The sequence below is a fragment of the Schistocerca gregaria genome, chromosome 1 (genome assembly GCF_023897955.1).
Source record: "Schistocerca gregaria isolate iqSchGreg1 chromosome 1, iqSchGreg1.2, whole genome shotgun sequence".
Lineage (NCBI taxonomy): Eukaryota > Metazoa > Arthropoda > Insecta > Orthoptera > Acrididae > Schistocerca > Schistocerca gregaria.
The window spans coordinates 706,273,731-706,297,351 of record NC_064920.1 but is presented as its reverse complement, the minus strand read 5'-3'; the positions used below and the strand labels follow the sequence as shown (position 1 = coordinate 706,297,351).

Sequence of the window (23,621 nt, the reverse complement as noted above, 5' to 3'; positions counted from 1 at the left end):
TCTTCGGATGACCTTACTAGACGGTAAATTACAGCATCATCTGCGAACAGTCTAAGAGAACTGCTCAGATTGTCACCCAGGTCATTTATATAGATCAGGAACAGTAGAGGTCCCAGGACGCTTCCCTGGGGAACACCTGATATCACCTGATATCACATCTGAGGTCATCAGTCCCTTTCTCTGCCTCGTGATGACTGGATGTTGTGTGATGTCCTTAGGTTAGTTAGGTTTAAGTAGTTCTAAGTTCTAGGGGACTGATGACCGTATATGTTAAGTCCCATAGTGCTCAGAGCCATTTGAATCATCATCAGTCCCCTAGAACTTAGAACTACTTAAACCTAACTACCCTAAGGACATCACACACATCCACGCCCGAGGCAGGATTCGAACCTGCGACCGTAGCGGTCGCGTGGTTCCATATTGAAGGGCCTAGAACAGCTCGGCCACATCGGACGCCACATTAGAAACCTGGTGCGCTTTAGCCTTTTTGTGCCTTTTCCATTTCAGCGTGGATTGCCCCATTTATCTTATACAAGAGCTTGGCTTCGAGCGTCATCGCCATATCGACGAGCGCTTCGATCATAACATCCATCTTGTGTTGTGTTCTTGTGCCCCCTTCTGCCACATTGGTAGGCAGTGCTGTATATTTGTGTTTCGCTGGATTCGCGTACAAGTTTACATTGCTGTGGTTGTCAGTTATCATCATTGCGTGTGTTAGCTACTACTCGACTGATTTCATTGAAGTTATGGTTGTCCATGCAAGAAAATGAACTAGACGTATAGTATGGGTGGCTCAGAAGGAACTTGTCAATGGCGATTTCTAATTGTTCAGTGGTAAGGTTATTTTCTATTTTGGAAAGAATTAAAAATTATTTCCGGACTATTGCTTTGCTAGAAAGACTTATCACATTATATTGCAAATTCGAAGTGTAATTACAAATAGGATTAATTATGATGACATAATTGATGACTTTACTGGAAAGAAGCGTCGAGGAAAATATTTCTGAGTGTAATAATAACGTTCTGAACCTAATGATTATCTTCATTATTTCACATTGAAATACATAAATTTCTTTCCTTTCTGTAAAGAAATCTCTCCCGTTAAGACTTTTGTTGTTGCTATTTTCGGGCGAAAATGTGTATTGCGTTTCCCATCCAAAACGCGACACCACTTAACTCGAATTTGTTCCTTCCCTTTCTTCGGTGACATTTTCTGCTACATGAAATTACACAGCGTCTTCCGAGTCCACTCATTTCCGAAAGACCTGTAGGTCAATATTTACGATTCACAATCTATGAGTCACGAGTGTGTATCAACAGCACTGTGCCTGAGTTTCTGCAGGTAAGAGTGAGGTTGCAGGGAGCGCGACTCTGAAGCCAGTGTATTGCGAAACCTGGCGCTATCGCTATCGCAACCGGACGTAGTAAAGATAACTGCGAAGGAGGTGTGTTTTTCCGCGCGCAGAAGATAAGCGGTCGTAACGGTGCAAGAGAAGCACTTATGCTTAGGCAGAGACAAAGTCGTTCGACGGCCTCCCGAACACAGCATTTTCTTCTCAAGATCTGCACCACGTTTCCCGAACATTAGCGTAAATACTTCGCAACTTATTCAGTGGAAAAGACCGTGCGGAAAGTTGTAACCTACTTTGCTTCGGTGATTCTACCATGAGTATAATTCCTCCGTGTACGTGACAATGAATTCCTGTAGCTCCGTGACAGAAAAATCATATTTTTAGCACAGAAATATTTTCGAGAGGGTTACATAATGATGTCCCTTGTTATAGCGATGTTCACGACATTACTCTTAGAAGAAAGGATTATGCCCAATTTTCGTTACCGGTTTTCTTCTAAGACATCCGTTAGAAGCTCCACATTTTATACACGTTTCCTCATATCCAGGATTATTACAACAAACCGAGTGAGGTCGCGCAGTGATTAGCACACTGGACTCGCATTCGGGAGGACGACGGTTCAATCCCGCGTCCGGCCATCCTGATTTAGGTTTTCCGTGATTTCCCTAAATCGCTCCAGGCAAATGCCGGGACGGTTCCTTTAAAAAGGTACGGCTGACTTCCTCCCCCATCCTTCCCTAAACCGATGAGACCGATGACCTCGCATTTTGGTCCTTTCCCCCGAAACAACCCAACCAACCCAACTCTTATAACAAATTGGTGCGTAAACTTAAGGACGGAAGTAGCTTCCGCATGATGCGTCACTACCAAGTAGTACAGTGCGATTTAACTTGGGACAAACATAGAAAGAACGGCTACAGTCTAGTACAGAAGGTAACTGAAAGGAATACATAATGAGACAAACAGAAATGGCACTTGTTTTCACGACAAAAGTTACACTGAATCGATTCGCCGAATATCCGCTCGTTTTAAGATTTGCTCCACGTGCACAGTTCGATGCAGTCGTGCATTGCCACACATAAAAATGAAATCAGGGCCGAATACACCCGTGAAAACACGCACCTAGGAAAGAAGTCCCACAGGACTTGAAACGCCAGCTCGTGCAAGCACTCGTTCTACCGAACCTCCACTATTGTGATGTGATTCAACAAGGCATGAGTAGTGAAAACAAAAGACGGCTAGAGCTAACCATGAATGCCTGTGTGCGTTACACCTGCAACATTCGCCGATATGATCATGTTAGTGCTTCATACTCCGAGCTAGGGTGGCTGCGGCCGGACAAACTGCGTGACTACCACACTCTATGTCTACTTCACCGACTCCTCATCGCGCAAGCACCCCAGTACCTAGCCTCAGAGATTAAAAACCTGTCATGCCATCATAATCGAGACACGAGGTCACTCTTATCTGGTATCCTAACTGTGCCCACTCACAAAACAAAAACTTTTGCAAACTCCTTCTCAGTTGCCGCTGTCCGCCTCTGGAACAAACTGCCCCTTACCTTGAGGAAAATTCAATCTCCTGTTGCTTTTAAGAAGAAGTTGAAGCATTTCCTACTATCATCCGCATAAAATTCTCCACAAAATTAATGTGCAAGGCCAATCCTCTCATCTGTCAAATAGCAAAGCTAGCGTCTCCTATCTTGCTCCTGAGATGCCTTCCTCTTCATCTATCTCTATTAGCCACGCAGTCTCCTTTTCCTTTATATTTTCCTTAATTATGTTTCATCATGTCTCTCTATTCTTCTCCTCCCTTCACCATGAGTCTCCCTCATACTCCCTGCTGGCAGCACTCCTATCTATAATCTTTCTCTTCAATAATGTATTTTTCGAGGTGTACCTTTCTAATTGTTTATCTCACTTTTTGTATTTGATGTAGTTTAACATGCCTACTAAAACATATGACTGTAAAATAAATAGAATGCCTGGTTAGATGTAAGAGAGGGCCTGATGGCCCTAATCTTGCCAGGTTAAATAAATAAATAAATAAATACAGTGTCACGATAACGGGGACCGGTGTCTGTACTGTGCTCACGGAATTAGAGGTCAGTACGCCCATGAAACATTATACCTTCCCACACCGTAACACCTGGACCACCACTACGGTCATGTTCGACAGTGTTCCCGGATGCATTACGTGTTCCCACCTCACGCCATATGAGGATACGTAATGAACACAGAACATTGTCGAACGTGATCGTTCTGGCGGTGCAGCTGTTATGTGGGGAGGCGTAATGTTGGATGGACGTACTACCGTCCAGATCTTCGAACATGGTACAATGAGCGTTCGGCATTATTCTGACACTGTACTCTTTCCCCAAGTGCGCCTTTTCATGGGTACATTTGGCCCCGACTTCATTTTTGTGGATGACAGTACGCGACCGCATCGAACTGCGCAAGTGCAGGAACTCTTGGATTGAGAGGATTTTTAGCGGATGTATTGGCCTGCCTGTTCCCATGACTTGAATCCCACCGAGCACGTGTGAGATGCTTTGAGGAGACATATTTCTGCACTTCCACGCTCACCAACGATCATCCAGCACTTGTCAGCCGCACTGATGGAGGAATGGAGCGCCCTACACAACAACGTGTTGCCAACTAAGTGGCCAGCATGGGAGCACGTTGCAGAGCATTCAGTTTTGCCGTCCATGGTGCTCACATACCGTATTAAGAACCGTATGTAGTTACTGTCTTAGAATAAAGTGTCATTTCTGTCCACCTCACTGCGTATTTCTGTCAATTACTCCTGTAATATACAGTAGCTGTATTTCTATTTCCTGCATACGGTCCAAGCTTCACAGAGCTATGTTACTTGGCAGTGACACATACAAAAGTTACTTTCGTCCTTACGTTTTGCGCACCGATATATGTTGTTGTCGTGGTCTTCAGTCCACAGACTGGTGTGACGTCATAAGCGAGTGACTGTGTGAGATCGCTGTCTAAGTTTTTGTATATTTTTAGGTTTCAGATACATATTTTAACGGTTTTTGTGATAATATTTACTATATAAGTGACTTATTAGTGGTTTCTTCATTAACCTCTGCTTTTCTTGTGTTGTGACCTAATATTTGTGAGTGTTTAGTATCGAGCAACGTAACCTCTTACCTGTGTTTACATTCCGCGCTGACCAGTTGCAGCTGTAGCGGCGCATCGAAAGCTAAGTACTAATTAATTGTTTGTGTATAGTGGTTTATTTAGGAACTTTAGTAGTCTTCAACCGGTGTTTTTTGTGTTTTCTGGTGAAATAATTTCAGAAGAAACTTTTGGGAACTGTTTTCAGCTTCGTTACTGTGTCATTAGACGTTTGATTCTCTTTCTGTATTAGTCTTTTGTTATAGTCACATTTGTTGTTTATTAATACTGTTAATAATAGTAGTTATTTCCCTTGTAGAGTAAGTTTGTGATTATTGTAGTAGCGGAACTTAGAAAAAGTAAAATTTTACCATGAGTGAGAAGTGTGGGCTTTGCCGTAGGTTCGTGAGTAGTGGATTGCGGTGTGAGACTTGTTCCAAGTATTTTCACTGGGGGTAATGCAGTGGGGAAGCCAGTGGGCATTCTGGTGAGATCCTCTCCTGGAACTGCAGGTTATGAAGCAAGAGTAAGTTGATAGAGGAGCAGGAGCGTAAGATCTGTGCCCTTCAGGTGCAGCTGAAAAACGCACAGAAGGAGCTAGATAGGATGAGGAGGGAGAAGGGGGTTGGGGAATGGGATCTGGCTGTTGGCAAGAGATATGATAGGAGAAGAAGATTTTCAGATAGTTTTACTATTGGCGTTTACAATAGATATGACCAACTGTCAGAGTCTAGTGGGGAGGAATCTCTAGTAGCTGTAGATGTAGGAAGTATGCAGCAGACCTCAGTAGTTACGGTGGCTAGAACAGTTGCAAAGTCGAAAAGGAAGAAGAAGGTTCTGCTGTTAGGTAGTTCTCATGGCAGAGGTGTAGGCCAGCAGTTGCAGGAAGTGCTGGGGAGTGAGTACCAGGTCACCAGCATTGTGAAGCCTAATGCAGGATTGGCTCAGGTGATTGTTAACATAGGGGGGTTATGTAGGGATTTTACTAAAGAGGATCAGGTAGTAATTGTGGGTGGGGCTGGTAATAGTATTGATAGGGATGGGGAGTTTGACATAGGTGGTGACCTGGAAAAGATAGCCACTCAGACTGGCAACGCGAATGTGCATTTCGTGGAACTGTTTCAGCGTCACGATCGGCCTCATCTTAATACAGCCGTCAGGCGTCATAACATGAGACTTGGAGGTGAGCTGTTGACAGAAAGCATGGGTCACATTTCAGTGGTGTCGGTGGAGTCTATCAGCAGAACGGGTTTCACTAGACATGGCCTGCACCTCAACAGGTATGGAAAGGGGAGGTTGGCAAAGCTTATAGGTGACAGCATAGATGGTGGTGGTGGGATCACTCATGGGAAAATTCCTGTACTAGTAGGTGTTAGAGCTGCACATATTTTAGATTGAAGTCAGCTGATAGGTATTCCTGCTCAAGGGAAGTCTCTCTAACAAAGGAACCACTTTCGACAAAGCTTAGGTATCCGAGTAATGAGGGAATTAGTATATTTCATCAAAATATACAAGGTATTAGAAATAAAGTTAATGAACTGCTTATAGATGTTGACTCTGAAATTATTGGTATGTCTGGGTATATCTGAACATTTATTAAATAAGGAGATAATTCAGAGGCTTCCTTTACCAGGAAACAGGTTGGCTGGCAGCTTTTCGTGGAGCTCTTTGCGGTGTGGGGGAGTAGCCAAGTATGTGAAAAACGACATCCCATTTGAGTCAATTGATGTTTCAAAGTACTGCACTGAAAAAGTGTTTGAATGTTGTACAGGTGTGGTTAAATTGAATGGAGATAAACTTCTAACTGTTGTTATTTATAGATCCTCAGACTCCGATTTCACAACATTTTTGCTAAAGCTAGAGGAGGTTCTTGGTTCACTTTATAGGAAATACGAAAAGTTAGTTATATGTGGTGACTTCAATATTAATTGTATAAGTGATTGTGCAAGGAAGAGGATGCTGGTACACCTCCTCAATTCATATAATCTTATGCAAACCGTTTTCTTTCCACGAGAGTGCAAGGGAACAGTAGAACAACCACAGACAATATTTTTGTTCATTCCTCATTACTAGAAGGGCATTTTGTTAGCAAAAAGGTGAATGGCCTTTCAGATCATGATGCACCAATTTTAACTCTAAAAGATTTTTGTGCTCCAACACATGTTAAATATAGTCATCAGCTGTTTAGGATAGCTGATCCAGTTGCTGCGGAGACCTTTGTAAACCTTATCAAGGAACAAGAGTGGCAAGGTGTTTATAGCGCTGATACAGCAGACGATAAATATAATGCTTTTCTCAAGACTTTTCTCCTGCTCTTTGTAAGTTGCTTTCCGTTAGATCGTTCAAAACAGGGTACTAGCACAAACAGGCAGCCTGGGTGGCTAACTAGAGGGATAAGAATATCTTGTAGAACAAAGTGGCAATTCTATCAAAACGTTAGAAACAGTCAAAATCTAAATGCAGCAGCCCATTACAAACAGTATTGTAAGGTCCTTAAAAATGTTATTAGAAAGGAAAAAAGTATGTGATATGCAGATAGAATAGCTAAGTCCCAGGATAAAATTAAAACCATATGGTCAGTCGTAAAGGAAGTGGCTGGTCTGCAGAGACAGGTCGAGGATATAGAATCAGTGCGTAGTGGGAATGTTCGTGTTACTGATAAGTCGCATATATGTACAGTATTTAATAATCACTTTCTGAATATAGCAGGTGAACTAAATAGAAACCTAGTCCCAACAGGGAATCATATACCGCTCTTAGAAAAAAGTGTTCCGAGACTGTTACCTGAAATGCTCCTCCATGATACCGACAAGAGGGAGATTGAGTTAATAATTGAATTACTAAAGACCAAGAACTCTCATGGATATGACGGGGTATCTACCAGAAAACTGAAGTATTGTTCTATGTATGTTAGCCCAGTACTTATCCATATCTGTAACTTTTCCTTTAGGAGTGGTCGGTTTCCTGACCGATTAAAGTACTCGGTAGTGAAACCACTTTATAAAAAGGGAGACATTGATAATGTTGACAATTTTAGAACTATTTCTATGCCAAGTTATCGAGAAGGTTGTACATACAAGGCTACTGGAGCATTTAAATTCATATAATTTGCTGTCAAATGTTCAGTTTGGTTTTAGAAATGGTTTAACAACTGAATTGCTATATTCTCTTTTCTCTGTGAAGTTTTGGACGGATTCAATAAAAGGTTGCGAACGCTAGGTGTTTTCTTCGATTTAACGAGGGCTTTTGACTGTATTGACCACAAAATATTACTGCAGAAGTTGGACCATAATGGAGTAAGGGGAGTAGCTTACAATTGTTTCGCCTCTTACTTTAAGAACAGGAAGCAGAAGGTAATTCTCCTCAATATTGAGAGTGGTAGTTATGTTCAGTCCTAATTGGACACTGTTAAGTGGGGTGTTCCCCAAGGGTCGGTGCTTGGGCCACTGCTGTTTCTCATTTATATAAATGATATACCTTCTAGTATTACAGGTAATTCAAAAATATTTCTGTTTGCTGATGACACCAGCTTGGCAGTGAAGGATCTTGTGTGTAATACTGAAACAGTATCAAATAATGTAGTTCATGAAATAAGTACGTGGCTTGTGGAAAATAATTTGTTGCTAAATCACTAAGACTCAGTTTTTACAGTTTCTAACTCACAATTCAACAAGAACCGATATTTTGATCAGGCACAATGGGCATATTATAAGCGAGGCGGAACAGTTCAAGTTACTAGGCGTTCGGATAGATAGTTAGCTATTGTGGAAAGTCCATGTCCAGGATCTTGTTCAGAAACTAAATGCTGCTTTATTTATCATTAGAACAGTATCTGAAATAAGTGACACTTCAACACGAAAAGTAGTCTACTTCGCATATTTTCATACGCTTATGTCGTATGGTATTATTTTTTGGGGTAATTCTTCTGATTCAAAAACGGCATTTTTGGCTCAAAAACGGGCTGTTCGAGCTATATGTGGTGTGAGTTCGAGAACTTCTTGTCGACCCCTATTCAGTAGTCTGGGAATTCTGACATTGCCCTCACAGTATATATTCTCTTTAATGTCGTTTGTTGTTAGCAATATTAGCCTATTCCCAAGAGTTAGCACCTTTCACTCAGTTAATACTAGGCAGAAATCCAATCTGCATGTGGAATGCACTTCCTTGACTCTCGTGCAGAAAGGGGTGCAAAATTCTGCTGCATCCATTTGAATAAGCTACCACACGAACTCAAAAATCTTAGCAGTAGTCCAAACTCTTTTAAGGCTAAACTGAAGAGTTTCCTCATGGCTCACGCCTTCTATTCTGTCGAGGAGCTCCTTGAAGAGCTAAAAAATTAAGCAAATTCCAGTGTTACATTGTTGATTTTCTTTATTTAAACTTACGACCACTTCACCTGAATATGTTTTTTTTTTATATTTCATTTTATCTGTTTCTAATATCGTGTTATAATTTCATGTATTGACTCATTCCATGACCATGGAGGCTTCTCCTTAATTTGGTCCCACGGAACAATAAATAAATAAATAAATAAAATAAAATCTATGCTACCCTATCATGTGCCTCTTCGTCTCCGGAAAACTACTGCAACCTACATTCTTCTGAATCTGCTTATTGTATTAATCTCTTGGTCTCCCTCTACGATTTTTACCCTCCACGCTTCCCTGGAGTGCTAAATTGGTGATCCCTTGAATGTGTCCTACCAACCGATCCCTTTTTCTAGTCAAGTTGATCCACAAATTCTTCTTCTCCCCAATGCTATTCAGTACCTCCTCATTAGTTACGTGATCTACCCATCTAATCTTCAGCATTCTTTTGTAGCACTACATTTCGAAGACTTCTATTCTCTTCTTGTCTAAACTGTTTATTGTCCATGCTTCACTTCCATACATGCCTGCACCCCATACAAATACTTTCAGAAAAGACTTCCTGACACTTAAATCTATACTCAATGTTAACAAATTCCTCTTCTTCAGAAACGCTTTCCTTGCCATAGCCAGTCTACTTTTTATATCTTCTCTACTTCTACCATCATCAGTTATTATACTCCCCAAGTAGCAAAACTCATTTACTACTTTAAGTGTATCATTTCCTAATCTAATACCCTCACCATCACCTGATTTAATTCGACTACATTCCATTATTCTCATTTTGCTTTTGTTGGTGTTCATCTTATATTCTCCTTTCAAGACACTGTCCATTCCGTTCAACTGCTCTTCCAGGTCCTATCACCGAACGAATTTGGACAATGGCTAGCGCACTGGACTCGCATTTGGGAGGACGATGGTTCAAATCCCCGTCCGACCATCCCGGTCGTAACTTACAAGATTTGCACGATAATTAAGTATTACTGTTAAAAACTGTGAATATGTCTTGAGGCAGCGTAATTCGCGGCGCGCAAATTACGCAAATTATATTTCTCCAGTATTTGAGAAGGAAAACACTTAGGGACTTGCTACAAACTTCACGCATTATTTCAAACCTTTTGTAAGCTTTTGTCACTTGTACGCGTATGTCAGATATTTGACAGATTAAATCTTTTGTAAAGTAGGCTAATGTTATACATGGGAGCTCGATTCATTAAAGATTCGGTAGTGGGGCCTTTACTGGTGAAACACTAAGGAACGAATTGGTGAATATTCGAAGTGTAGGTTAAGATCAAATGAAAATGGTGGTGATGTGATTTATTAATTGTCGATACATTAATGCCCTCGTAATAGCTGTCAGGTGACCAGAAAGCACTAGCAAAATTACTCGTATTTAAAACTGTTGCCGACGTGAAGCGATGTACAGCGTTTTCAGATTCTGATGCATCTGCGAATGAGTGTATTAATCGTATCGTTGTGACGCGAAACTGTTTCTTGATTTAGTCAATAATTAACCTACGTTTGTTTCTTATTTGGGCCATATGTGGTTGTAGTATGCCTGTGGTAGGCAGCCTATTTACATTGAAGTATTAGAATTTTCTCGGTATCCTTATGCAATTAAAATGCCTGCGGGAATTCATGTCTTCTTCATTGCTGTTGTTCGAAGTTTTCGGTGAGCATTAGACACTGTATTGTTTCCATTAGTGAATATAGTGTCGGGGCAAAAAAAGGTAGGCACTCTTGCAAATGCCATCCTCTAGCGCAAGACTATGAAACTTCATTTTTTTATGCCGAGAAACTGTGCTCACACGCTGCGTGAGTAACAAAACACTCTTGACAGGATGTGTCGTATTCTCTACTGTTCAAGGAGGCGAAACAGAGTGACACACAACAGAAAGGATGGCGTCTGCTGGTAGCGAACATTATCACAGGGAATATGGCGTCAGCCAGTGAGGTAAGACGTCTGTTCTGGAAGCCTCGTGACGTAGGACTATAAACAGAGTAAAGGACGGAGAGCGGATGGATAGTTGGGGGGAGGGGCAGGAAAGGTAAAAACTGCGTTTCGAACCACTCAAATGTTCACCTAGTTTAAGCACTCAATTGGACGCCAATGTGAAGTGACACTGGGACTTTTACGGGGAGAGCCGCAGAGACTGTTACGACGAATCTTTAGGGTACAAACTTCCAGTAACATACGTTGGCTCGCAGTACTTCAGAGGCTGCCGCTGCATTTACATTAACTTAACGTCTCTTTCACAAATCGAGTTGGGACAAAGGACAACGCTGCCGAACTACGTTAAGGGTACTTCTGACTTTCGGGTATAAAAGTACCAACTGTTATTGTCCTATGACTAAAATTCCCATGAGAGAGTAATAATTTGCATTTTCTCTCAAGCAGGAAGAGCAACTGCGTCAAACGATAGAGAAATATAACTATGCATCAGACACTGTAGATCAGCACCTCTCAACGTATGGGTCGCACCCTTCCTAGAGGGGCTGGTAACTCTGAATGGGGGGGTGAGAGCTTATTGAAAAGAAAAACATATGAGTTGAAAAAAGTGATTAATTTACTGAAAGCAAAGCAAAGCAAAATATGTTCTGATATAATAAACAATTAAAATTCACTTTTAAATGAATCAATTGTAAATAGAACTACACTCCTGGAAACTGAAATAAGAACACCGTGAATTCATTGTCCCAGGAAGGGGAAACTTTATTGACACATTCCTGGGGTCAGATACATCACATGATCACACTGACAGAACCACAGGCACATAGACACAGGCAACAGAGCATGCACAATGTCGGCACTAGTACAGTGTATATCCACCTTTCGCAGCAATTCAGGCTGCTATTCTCCCATGGAGACGATCGTAGAGATGCTGGATGTAGTCCTGTGGAACGGCTTGCCATGCTATTTCCACCTGGCGCCTCAGTTGGACCAGCGTTCGTGTTGGACGTGCAGACCGCGTGAGACGACGCTTCATCCAGTCCTAAACATGCTCAATGGGGACAGATCCAGAGATCTTGCTGGCCAGGGTAGTTGACTTACACCTTCTAGAGCACGTTGGGTGGCACGGGATACATACGGACGTGCATTGTCCTGTTGGAACAGCAAGTTCCCTTGCCGGTCTAGGAATGGTAGAACGATGGGTTCGATGACGGTTTGGATGTACCGTGCACTATTCAGTGTCCCCTCGACGATCACCAGAGGTGTACGGCCAGTGTAGGAGATCGCTCCCCACACGATTATGCCGGGTGTTGGCCCTGTGTGCCTCGGTCGTATGCAGTCCTGATTGTGGCGCTCACCTGCACGGCGCCAAACACGCATACGACCATCATTGGCACCAAGGCAGAAGCGACTCTCATCGCTGAAGACGACACGTCTCCATTCGTCCCTCCATTCACGCCTGTGGCGACACCACTGGAGGCGGGCTGCACGATGTTGGGGCGTGAGCGGAAGACGGCCTAACGGTGTGCGGGACCGTAGCCCAGCTTCATGGAGACGGTTGCGAATGGTCCTCGCCGATACCCCAGGAGCAACAGTGTCCCTAATTTGCTGGGAAGTGGCGGTGCGGTCCCCTACGGCACTGCGTAGGATCCTACGGTCTTGGCGTGCATCCGTGCGTCGCTGCGGTCCGGTCCCAGGTCGACGGGCACGTGCACCTTCCTCCGACCACTGGCGACAACATCGATGTACTGTGGAGACCTCACGCCCCACGTGTTGAGCAATTCGGCGGTACGTCCACCCGGCCTCCCGCATACCCACTATACGCCCCCGCTCAAAGTCCGTCAACTGCACATACGGTTCACGTCCACGCTGTCGCGGCATGCTACCAGTGTTAAAGACTGCGATGGAGCTCCGTATGCCACGGAAAACTGGCTGACACTGACGGCGGCGGTGCACAAATGCTGCGCAGCTAGCGCCATTCGACGGCCAACATCGCGGTTCTTGGTGTGTCCGCTGTGCCGTGCGTGTGATCATTGCTTGTACAGCCCTCTCGCAGTGTCCGGAGCAAGTATGGTGGGTCTGACACACCGGTGTCAATGTGTTCTTTTTTCCATTTCCAGGAGTGTATGTCAGTACTGCCCAACGCATTTACACTGAAGATCCAAAGAAACTGGCCGGCCACGGTGGCCGAGCGATTCTAGGTGCTTCAGTCCGGAACCGCGCGACTGCTACGGTCGCAGGTTCGAATCCTGCCACGGGCATAGATGTGTGTGATGTCCTTAGGTTAGTTAGGTTTAAGTAGTTCTAAGTTCTAGGGGACTGGTGACCTCAGATGTTAAGTCCCATAGTGCTGAGAGCCATTTGAACCATTTTGAACCAAAGAAATTAGTACTCCTGCCTAATATCGTGTAGGGCCACCGCGAGCAGGCAGAAGTGCCGCAACATACGTATCATGAACTCGACTATGTCTGAAGTAGTACTGGGGGGAGCTGACACCATGAATCCTGTAGGGCTGTCCGTAAATCCGTAAGAGTGCGAGGGGTGGAGATGTCTTCTAAACAGCACGTTACCAAATATCCCAGATATGCTCAATAATGTTCATGTCTGGAGAGTCTGGTGGGCAGCGGAACATGGAAGAGTGTTCCTGGAGCCACCTTTTAGCAATTCTGGACGTGTGGGGTGTCCTGCTGGAATTGTTCAAGTCCGTCGGAACGGACTATGGACATAAATGGATGCTTACGTACGTGTCACGTGCCAGAGTCGTATCTACACGTGTCAGGGGTCACATACCACTCCAACTGCACACGTCCACATCATTACAGAGCCTCCAAGAGCTTCAACAATTCCTCCCCCCCCCCCCCCCCCAGATGACATACAGGGTTCAATGATTCATGAGGTTGTCTCCATACCCGTACACGTCCACCCGCAGCAATTTGCGGAAGGGTTGCACTTCTGTCACGTTGAACGATTCTCTTCAGCCGTCGATGGACTCGTTCTTGCAGGATCATATCCCTGCCGCAGCGGTGTCGGAGATATGATATCTTTCCCGTTTCCTGATATTCACAGTACACTTCTGAAATGATCGTACGAGAAAATCCCCACTTAATCGTACCTCGGAGATACTGTGTTCCATCCCTCATACCTCGACTATAACACCACGTTCAACTCAAATCTTGATAATCTGCCGTTGTAGCAGCAGTAACCGATGTAACAACTGCGCCAGACGCTTATTGTCTTATAAAAACGTTGCCGACCGCAGCACCGTATTCTGCCTGTTTACATATCTCTGTATTTGAATACGCATGACTATACTAGTTTCTTTGGCGCTTCAGTGTAATTTAAGTCAACTCCTGGCTAGAGAAGGGTAGTTATGACTTGCATTCATTGAAGCTTTCACATTGCGTCCGAAGAAGTACATATTGATGTGCACTGTAATATTGCAAAAGCACGCAGAATGTAAATACAGCTGTATATTTCGTCGATAATCCACAGCCCCTACACGGACGAAAAAACCTTGACATTCGATAGACTGTGGAAACGCTTTTTTTTTTTTTTTTTTTTTTTTTTTTTTTTTTTTTTTTTTTTTTTTTGTCTCAATGAGTTTCGTGGGAACTGGTTCGGCAGGAAACCAACATATGCACGAGATTTGTCGTTCTAAAAAAACGGAAGGGACACAGAGACGTTAGTATCGCGTTGAAGTTTTGTGTTATACACACAAGGTGTAAGCAGTTGTAAAATAAGTGCCATAGGTTGTTGAGTTGTTTGGGGGAAGAGGTCATCGGTCTCATTGGATTAGGGAAGGACGGGGGAGGAAGTCGTCCGTGCCCTTTCAGAGGAACCATCCCGGCATTTGCCTGGAACGATTGAGGGAAATCACGGAAAACCTAAATCAGGATGGCCGGACGCGGGATTGAACCATCGTCCTCCCGAATGCGAGTCCAGTGTGCTAACCACTGCGCCACCTCGCTCGGTTGCCATAGGTGGATATGATTTTGTCTATAAAGTACATTCACGAACTGATGTTACTTGTGTGTGTCATTTTCGAATTGCAACTGATCGGTTCGAGGCAGTTGAATCGTCAGCACTCGAACACAAATAAGAGGACATTCAATCATCTCAAGTCGTTGCAGCCCGCTACTGCCGTGCTACTTTCAATAATGCTCCCCGCACTCCCCTGAGGCAATCCGTCAACTTTTCGCGCGCTACCTGTAAAACATAGAGCAATAAAGACCATCGCTTGTGGTTTTGTCAATGTAGTGGATCTGTCTTGCGAAATAGCAATAAACTTGCAGTCAGTTCATAAGACTTGTAACTTTGTAGCTTTAGCGCCAAAATACATTATATATATGCATGTGTATATAGAAATCAGGGGGTGGGGAGGGGAACGCAATGAAAATTATGATTGCAAATTAGGTCGCAAATGCTAAAAGGCTGAGACACGCTGCTGTAGATGCACGACAGTTTTGCGTTGTAGTTAATCCTTAACTGCACTCGCTATTTAGACGGACGTCAGTAACTTCGTGGCATAGCTTTCGACTTCAAAACAGAAAACATCTGAAACTTATGTTTTTTATCTAAACAATTGTTATGAATCAATAAGAGGAGGGCTTCTATTTATGAAAAATAAAAAAATGTTCAAATGTGTGTGAATTTCTATGGGGATCAAACTGCTGTCATCGGTCTCTAGACTTACACACTACTTTAACTACCTTATGCTAAGATTAAGCCACACATACAGCCATGCCCGAGGTAGGAACCGAATCTCCGGCGGGAGGGGCCGCGCAGTCAGTGACATGGCGGCTCTAACCGCACAGCCACTCCGCGCGGCTATGAAAAATCATTCTTGACCAAAAAAGGAAACATGATCTTACCGACAATTAAGGCCTTTACATTAACATTGGCCTCTTAAACAGAGTTTTTGGGATTAGCTTAAAAATAAACAAAGTAAATCGACTTCGACAATGTTGAAAAACATGTTTAGAGATTAAATAATGATCAATTAAGGAACTTCAAGGGAAAAAATAAGCAATGAATATCAATAAAACAAGTCACAATAAGGTACATGAACGAATCAACTAAACACTTATTTTCGTTCATCACAGCCAAGACAAATCTTTTGGCAATGGAAAGCATTTTGCACAAGTGTTTTTGATAATTATAACAGGTTTTTGTAGTTTTTTTACCTTTAAGTCGTGGACATTTGTGGCATTGTGATACATTTGTGTTTTTTGCCTGACTCGGTCCCGCTTGGTCTTCCACTGCATATTCATCGTCCCAACTATCATTTCCAAAATTTTTGTAAAGAACTTTGTCCACTGCAAGCTGCACGTCCCTAGAAATGTTCCAGGAGTTCTTTTATCTCTCTTTGATATTTGCTTTGATCAAGGCCATGCCAGGTTGTTTTATAAAATATCGATGCCCCAACCCGTTACTCTAATTTATAACAGATTTTTCGCTATAAATAGCCATATTGTTTCCTTTTTCTCTTCACGAACGTTCTCTTCTTCTGCCTCTTCATCTTCCCCTATATCACGGTCAGTTTCATTATCACGTAATTCTATTTCATTGTCATTAAACACGGCTATACTTCGAAAAAGAAAAAAAAAATCTGATGCTTCCAGTGAGTCAACAGTCTTCTCTAACTAAAAATAACCCGAAAATTTGATCATCGTTCACACGTTGCTCCATCCTGTCTAACAATAAAACAGTTTTTGATGACAAACAATAAAAGTAGCCCTTATAGCTTCGTGGGGTAAATTTCGACCCGCAGTTGGTATGTACCTACGGAAATGATGGTTGCTGGTTAGCACGCGCTTGCACAAGGCAAAAGCACAGACGGTAGTAAAGCTACATGGTAGGAGAGTGGTAACGTTGCAACTGGAACAGAACTGTAGCAAAAGAGTAACGCACGGTGTAATAAATTAGCCCACAAATGCAGCCAACGATTAAAGGGGCTCGATCTCGAGTCATTAACGATTTATACTTTATGTAACATGAAAACTTGATCATGTCTGAGGAAAAGCAAACTAAATTTATGTGATTGTAGACAGAGGGGGGACGTGGCCGGCTCCTATAGCGTTAAGCGCAGCGCGCTAGCTTGCGAGACAGGGAAGTAGGGGTGGGAAAAACCGACTTGTTCAAACCGATAACGGTATTTTAGTTCTAAATAACCATTATTCCTCGGTATTTGTCTGCTCTCGATTACAATAGATTTTTTTTCTAATAACTGAATAAAAAAGCCAAAATATCAAGCAACCATAGCAAGAGTACTGAAATTTTTCTTTTTTTAGTAAACCTTTTTTTTAAAGAGTAATTTTTGTTCATAAAATCTGCATTGCTTTGAAATATTGCATTATTATTGAAAACGGGTAAAGCAATCAGTGCGGTTTTAATAACAATGCCAACAGAGTGGAGCAACAAACACATGGCACAGCATTGGTGAGACAATCAATAATGTACGTGTTACCATGTGGTGTGGTGCTGTTTTAATAACAATGCCAACAGAGTGGAGCAACAAACACATGGCACAGCATTGGTGAGACAATCAATAATGTACCTGTTACCATGTGGTGTGCTGCTGTTTTTAATAACAATGCCAACAGAGTGGAGCAACAAACACATGGCACAGCATTGGTGAGACAACCAATAATGTACCTGTTACCATGTGGTGTGGTGCTGTTTTAATAACAATGCCAACAGAGTGGAGCAACAAACACATGGCACAGCATTGGTGAGACAACCAATAATGTACCTGTTACCATGTGGTGTGGTGCTGTTTTAATGACAATGCCAACAGAGTGGAGCAACAAACACATGGCACAGCATTGGTGAGACAATCAATAATGTACCTGTTACCATGTGGTGTGGTGCTGTTTTAATAACAATGCCAACAGAGTGGAGCAACAAACACATGGCACAGCATTGGCGAGACAATCAATAATGTACCTGTTACCATGTGGTGTGGGCTATTAGATGGTATGCATGTACACGCACTGTGCGGCACTTGCCCCATCTGGTTGGTACATATGGTAGTTTCTCAGAGGTCTTCATCGGCTATCACTTGTATAGCAGAATGACACCATCCCTTAGCCTGCAAGTATTTTACGAAGTGCGGTATCAGTGAACTAAAATGCTCCATTTGCTTTAAAAGATTGCAAATAGGAGCCACAACAAACCTGTGACATAGTATAAGGAGAAAACTTAAACTTAACAATTCATTCATAAGAAACTTCCTGTAAGATTAATACTGTGTGCCGGACCGAGACTCGAACTCGGGACCTTTGCCTTACGCGGGCAAGTGCTCTACCAACTGAGCTACCCAAGCACGACTCACGCCCCGTCCTCACAGCTTTACTTCCGCCAGTACCTCGTTTCCTACCTTCCAAACTTTACAGAAGCTCTCCTGCGAAACATGCAGTACTAGCAATCCTGAAAGAAAGGATATTGCGGAGACATGGCTTAGCCACAGCCTAGGGGATGTTTCCAGGATGAGATTTTCACTCTGCAGCGGAGTGTGCACTGATATGAAACTTCCTGACAGATTAAAACTGTGTGCCGCACCGAGACTCGAACTCGGGACCTTTGCCTTTCTCGGGCAAGTGCTCTACCGACAGAGCTACCCAAGCACGACTCACGCCCCGTCCTCACAGCTCAGTTGGTAGAACACTTGCCCGCGAAAGGCAAAGGTCCCGAGTTCGAGTCTCCGTCCGGCACACAGTTTTAATCTGCTAGGAAGTTTCATATCAGTGCACACTCCGGTGCAGAGTGAAAATTTCATTCTGGTAATTCATTCATAGTTTACAGCGAAAACAGAAAGCGCCTGATCTGCTGCCTGTGTGTACATAACATGCCTTTGTCTGCTTGCAGCCCTTGAAAACAGACAAATTGAAAACGAAAAATAGAGTTCTTCAACCTCAGTTCTCACTCTTTGCCTTTGACTATACGTGATGATCAAATACATCTACATCTACATTTATACTCCGCAAGCCACCCAACGGTGTGTGGAGGAGGGCACTTTACGTGCCACTGTCATTACCTCCCTTTTCTGTTCCAGTCGCGTATGATTCGCGGGAAGAACGACTGCCGGAAAGCCTCCGTGCGCGCTCGACTCTCTAATTTTACATTCGTGATCTCCTCGGGAGGTATAAGTAGGGGGAAGCAATATATTCGATACCTCATCCAGAAACGCACCCTCTCGAAACCTGGCGAGCGAGCTACACCGCGATGCAGAGCGCCTCTCTTGCAGAGTTTGCCACTTGAGTTTGCTAAGCATCTCCGTAATGCTATCACGGTTACCAAATAGCCCTGTGACGAAACGCGCCGCTCTTCTTTGGATCTTCTCTATCTCCTCCGTCAACCCGATCTGGTACGGATCCCACACTGTTGAGCAATACTCAAGTATAGGTCGAACGAATGTTTTGTAAGCCGCCTCCTTTGTTGATGGACTACATTTTCTAAGGACTCTCCCAATGAATCTCAACCAGGTACCCGCCTTACCAACAATTAATTTTATATGATCATTCCACTTCAAATCGTTCTGCACGCATACTCCCATATATTTTACAGAAGTAACTGCTACCAGTGTTTGTTCCGCTATCATATAATCATACAATAAAGGATCCTTCTTTCTATGTATTCGCAATACATTACATTTGTCTATGTTGAGGGTCAGTTGCCACTCCCTGCACCAAGTGCCTATCCGCTGCAGATCTTCCTGCATTTCGCTACAATTTTCTAATGCTGCAACTTCTCTGTATACTACAGCATCACCCGCGAAAAGCCGCATGGAACTTCCGACACTATCTACTAGGTCATTTATATATTGTGAAAAGCAATGGTCCCATAACACTCCCCTGTGGCACACCAGAGGTTACTTTAACGTCTGTAGACGTCTCTCCATTGATAACAACATGCTCTGTGCTGTTTGCTAAAAACTCTTTAATCCAGCCACATAGCTGGTCTGATATTCCGTAGGCTCTTACTTTGTTCATCAGGCGACAGTGCGGAACTGTATCGAACGCCTTCCGGAAGTCAAGAAAAATAGCATCTACCTGGGAGCCTGTATCTAAAATTTTCTGGGTCTCATGAACAAATAAAGCGAGTTGGGTCTCACACGATTGCTGTTCCCGGTATCCATGTTGATTCCTACAGAGTAGATTCTGGGTTTCCAAAAACGACATGATACTCGAGCAAAAAACATGTTCTAAAATTCTACAACAGATCGACGTCAGAGATATAGGTCTATAGTTTTGCGCATCTGCTCGACGACCCTTCTTGAAGACTGGGACTACCTGTGCTCTTTTCCAATCATTTGGAACCCTCCGGTCCTCTAGAGACTTGCGGTAGACGGCTGTCAGAAGGGGGGCAAGTTCTTTCGCGTACTCTGTGTAGAAACGAATTGGTATCCCGTCAGGTTCTGTGGACTTTCCTCTGTTGAGTGATTCCAGTTGCTTTTCTATTCCTTGGACACTTATTTCGATGTCAGCCATTTTTTCGTTTGTGCGAGGATTTAGAGAAGGAACTGCAGTGCGGTCTTCCTCTGTGAAACAGCTTTGGAAAAAGGTGTTTAGTATTTCAGCTTTACGCGTGTCATCCTTTGTTTCAATGCCATCATCATCCCGGAATGTCTGGATATGCTGTTTCGAGCCACTTACTGATTTAACGTAAGACCAGAACTTCCTAGGATTTTCTGTCAAGTCGGTACATAGAATTTTACTTTCGAAATCACTGAACGCATCAAGCGTAGCCCTCCTTACGCTAACTATGACATCGTTTAGGTTCTGTTTGTCTGAGAGGTTTTGGCTGCGTTTAAACTCGGAGTGAAGCTCTCTTTGCTTTCGCAGTAGTTTTCTAACTTTGTTGTTGAACCACGGTGGGTTTTTCCCGTCCCTCACAGTTTTACTCGGCACGTACCTGTCTAAAACGCATTTTACAATTGCCTTAAACTTTTTCCATAAACACTCAACATTGTCAGTGTCGGAACAGATATTTTCGTTTTGATCTGTTAGGTAGTCTGAAATCTGCCTTCTATTACTCTTGCTAAACAGATAAACCTTCCTCCCTTTTTTTATATTCCTAAACTCCCATATTCAGGGATGCTGCAACGACCTTATGATCACTGATTCCCTATTCTGCACTTATAGAGTCGAAAAGTTCGGGTCTGTTTGTTATCACTAGGTCCAAGATGTGGTATGATCCCCGATTACAACATGGTTTTTGAGCAGAGTTTCAAAAAATTAGAATCAATAGGAGAATACTGGTGACCTTTTTAGTTGTCAACCACTTATCACTTTTCCAGAAAAGTAGCGAACGATGGATGGACTAAGTTTTCTTTCACATGCCTATTTAAATTAATATTTTGATTCAATGTATCTTAAAGTGGAGGAAGTCAAGACTTTTGAATCTTTGTTCAATTTCAATGTTTAATAGAGGAAATAATAGAAATAAAAGAACGAAAATCGGTTGTTCCAGAAACCGGTTATTTTGAGCAGTTTTAATACGCTAAAAAAAAACAATATAACTGAAAACCGGTTGTTTCATTAGTTGTTGCATTACTTACTGAACTCCCCCAGAGATCTCTACACAAAAATTATGATAATTATATTTTCACATTTTGTCGTGTCTTTTAAATCACTCTAACTCTCCTTTTGTATTCATTACAACCACTGCCCTGTAAATTGAAAGCCGATCTACGAGAAGCAGTAATTATTTACTTGTACACCAGCATTAACAGCCAAAGTACACATCACATCCGATGTGATACAAAACGCCACGCAGTTTTCCTGGAGCAGTCTAGAAGGTGCAAAATCATTATTATTGGTCGAATTTTCCTTCATTGCTAGTAAAAAGAAAAAAAAGTGCCTAGGAGGCAGAAGAAGTTTGTCCCGCTCAGCTCATCGAATGCCATAGGAGAAGTAGTGGTGCTTGGCGTACAAGAATTGCCTTCCTCAAGCAGTGCCGGCACTTCGCGTGTGTTCTGCGGTTTGTGACAAGCACGTGCCAACATGCAGGTGTCGCGCCCTTCACTATTCACTGTAATCAACCTTCCCAGATAAGTCACAGGTAGCGCCTAAGATAACCTCCCCATCGCTTCATCGCTCCCTTTGAAACGAGAAATGTGACGGCACAATTCGACGTTCGCTACGTATTTTTTCTACTACAGTGCTACGTGGAGTATTGTTACTGTCAAATTTGTAAGCACACTTCTGACTTGCACACATAAGGACGCCTTACCAACCACATCAATCAGTAGTTTTAACGACAATTGATGAAAGCTTCCGAAGAAGAGGTTGCAACTGGTTGGCTGATTCTTTAACCTCATCAGATTTACACAGTTGCTGTTACGCAGCCATGTTTAAGATTTTGGAGCCGTCGAAGAACGATAACCGTAACTAAACTGACGAAGTCTGGAAACTGAGAAGAATTTATTGCCGCCTAGCTGCAAAACAGTTGGAGTACATTTTTGAACGCCCCGTAGCGTGCAGGCCGAGTTTTGTGAGTCAGCGGCCTCGGAGAATTTTCCAACGCGTCACTTGACCGTGCGGGTCTATATCTTTCTTAACAAAAGGTCCGGGAATATTCCACCGTCTCGGCTGCGTTGTCGTCTTTTTCTAAGCTACAATAGGTAGATATATTAAAAGGAGCTGCAGCCGAGCGATCGTGTACGGCGTGGAAGCTTTGTCCCCACGCGGCGAAACTTGCGTCATTCCACGAAGTATCAATACAGTTGTTGCCTCTCATAAGTGAGCAGGTGAATCGTGTTCGACAAAATGGACGATTAAAATTCAGTGTGAAAGTAAATCAATTAGATTTGTTGATGACGTTGCTGTCATCTGCTGAATTTCAGCTGACACCACGTAGGGGCTTAGTCGTGTGTGTGTGTGTGTGTGTGTGTGTGTGTGTGTGTGTGTGTGTGTGTGTGTATGTATGTATGTTTGTATTTTACTCCAGTAGCTTGTCAACAGCTAACTCCAAAAGCTAGCAAGTTTTCTTTCTTTTATGTGTGCTTAGCGGCATCTTAATGCTTCTGCTTCCGGTGAGTGGTCTCCTATGATCCAAAAGTATTTACATTCTACAAAGTTTAATATATATTGCAGATACATAAACAGGATTCCAAATCATTATACTTCTTGGTCTATTTCTCTCTTTATGCCTGAATATGGTGGATGGCGGTGCGAGGGGCTGTATGCGTCTGCATCTATGATCTATCAACCTAATTTCAGTGTATAGAGTTCATATTCTTTAGTACGCCCACTGTAATAGAATGTTGATCCGAGATGAGGCGAAGGGTAAAAAGATGTATCAGTAAGAGCAAATAGGTGAACACGCATGAAGCAACAGCGTTTGTGTCTAGAGGAAACTCGTTTTCGATGCTAATATAAGATGTCAGTTTCTCCGGTGTAAAATGCTTGTGAGTGTTACTCCTCACAGAGTTTTGGCAGCATTTATTAGGCTAAGTATTACCGCATCTGTAGACAGCAGAAGAGGAGTGAGAAATGCTTTTCCCCAAATCCAACTGAAGTCTGTGTTTTTGTAGCGATCTAATATACAGAACCTGCTCTTCCTATAATATTTATTTTTGACGTTCCTCTTATGTATTTCAAAATAAAATGATTCTGCGCCTTGTTTCTTCGATTTTGGCACAAACTATTGATACATGTCGACTACCGGTTCCTGATGATTCACGATAGCATCGCTTGTGGCCCGCCTGATGACATAACGAAGTCATCCGTTTTATCCTCGTCAGTGCATTCGGGGAATCCGTTAATGTTTCCAGCGATAGTCAACAAAAGAGGAACGGTTTTATTTTTTCACGATTGGT

At 43.0% G+C, this 23,621-nt stretch overlaps 1 protein-coding gene and 1 non-coding gene across 4 annotated transcripts in view; both read right to left on the bottom strand.

The window, feature by feature from the left end:
• LOC126365766 (UDP-N-acetylglucosamine--peptide N-acetylglucosaminyltransferase 110 kDa subunit) overlaps positions 1-23,621 on the bottom strand; it is a 572,676-nt gene that overhangs the window by 210,203 nt on the left and 338,852 nt on the right. The window lies entirely within an intron of this gene.
• Positions 18,052-18,126, bottom strand: Trnat-cgu (transfer RNA threonine (anticodon CGU)). The gene has a single exon. It is a non-coding gene; the product is annotated as a tRNA-Thr (tRNA).